The sequence below is a fragment of the Poecilia reticulata genome, linkage group LG4 (genome assembly GCF_000633615.1).
Source record: "Poecilia reticulata strain Guanapo linkage group LG4, Guppy_female_1.0+MT, whole genome shotgun sequence".
Lineage (NCBI taxonomy): Eukaryota > Metazoa > Chordata > Actinopteri > Cyprinodontiformes > Poeciliidae > Poecilia > Poecilia reticulata.
This window is the reverse complement of record NC_024334.1, coordinates 29951262-29952608: the sequence shown is the minus strand read 5'-3', so window position 1 is coordinate 29952608 and position 1347 is coordinate 29951262. Positions and strand designations below refer to the sequence as shown.

The window sequence follows — 1347 nt, the reverse complement described above, 5'->3', positions numbered from 1 at the left end:
CGCCTATCAGAAACTGCCACTGACCCCATCAGACGTAAAACTGAGAAGGTTTCCTTTTTCTGTCTGGTTTTTGACCCCATGCAATCTGTTCAGGAGATGTTAGGCATCTCCTGAGAGAGGAGATGCCTAACATCTGCTCTGTCAAGCAGAGAAGATGTAGTACAGATTAGACAGCACTTCAGATTGCTGTCTAATCTGAATGTGAAACAGCAAATAAGGTTCAACAATCGGAACCTTATTTAGTTCCGATTGTTGAACCGGAACCAACAATCGGAACTAGACCCTCCTTGGGTCACTAGACCCTCCTTGGGTCATTAGACCCAAGGAGGGTCTAGTGACCTCCTTGGGTAGGTCACTAGAGAACCTACCCAAGGAGAGCCCAGTAATGGTTGATCAAGCCATGCTGTGTGTCCGAAATAAAAAATAATCAGTTTCATTGTCGTTTCTCATTGCTGAGAAATTAAAAATATTTTTATGAAAAGTAGTTACGAATCATGTTTGAAATTAATGAAATGTTGTATTTCAATGTATAACCTAACAAATGCATAATTATGTCTAATATTTATATTTAAAATATTAAACCAGTCAATAAACTTTAAGATTCAAGACCAGCATACGTTTCTTCAGTGTCCATTTTATGCTTCTCTCAGAAATATTTAACTTTTTATATCTCTCTCATTTAGACAGGCTTTTACTGTTCCAGCAATTTTGATGTATAAACTCGAAAACATTTGTTTTTAATCTTACACAAATAATAATCTTGAATATTAAGAAACTATCTAAATCACCAGAAAAGGTTGAATGTAGAATGCAGTGCTGCGAATCTTCAGATTCTCAATTTTTCACTTCTTTCGCTGAGATAAAGCCGTTTTTGCCCTTTCAGGTGATGTCATGATTCCATACCCACATGCAGAACACTCTCATGGAGTCATATGAAAAAGATAATAAAGTTCGACAATACAATAAATGAGAATGCCATGCTCCTTGGGTAGGTTGATCAAGCCATGCTGTGTGTCCGAGATAAAAATAAGAGTTAAATCGAGTTAAATTGAGATTTGAGTTGTGTATATATGTGCAGGATCATGTGTAAAGTCTCAAACAGGATTATTGAGGAACCACCATTAGACTTTCATTCTCCAAAGATGAATCAGGAATTGAAATCAGATTAATGCAGAATAATTCAAACCTTTATTTCCAAGAGAACACCAAAATCAGGTTTTAAACTGAGTTAAATCCAGCTTTATTCTTCTATCCTTTACTTTTTAGATTTTTAGTGGTCCCAAAATAAGGTTGAATGACTGATTGTAAACGGAGAAGACTTCTCCAGCAGTTCAGCTGTAGGCACAT

The 1347-nt window shown here is 36.3% G+C and overlaps 1 long non-coding RNA gene across 1 annotated transcript; it reads left to right on the top strand.

Moving 5' to 3' along the window:
• Nucleotides 1–208: 208 nt before the first annotated feature.
• On the top strand, nt 209–612 carry LOC108166253 (uncharacterized). The gene is made up of 2 exons (XR_001776557.1): nt 209–291; nt 352–612. It is a non-coding gene; the product is annotated as an uncharacterized LOC108166253 (long non-coding RNA).
• The last annotated feature ends 735 nt before the right edge of the window (nt 613–1347 follow it).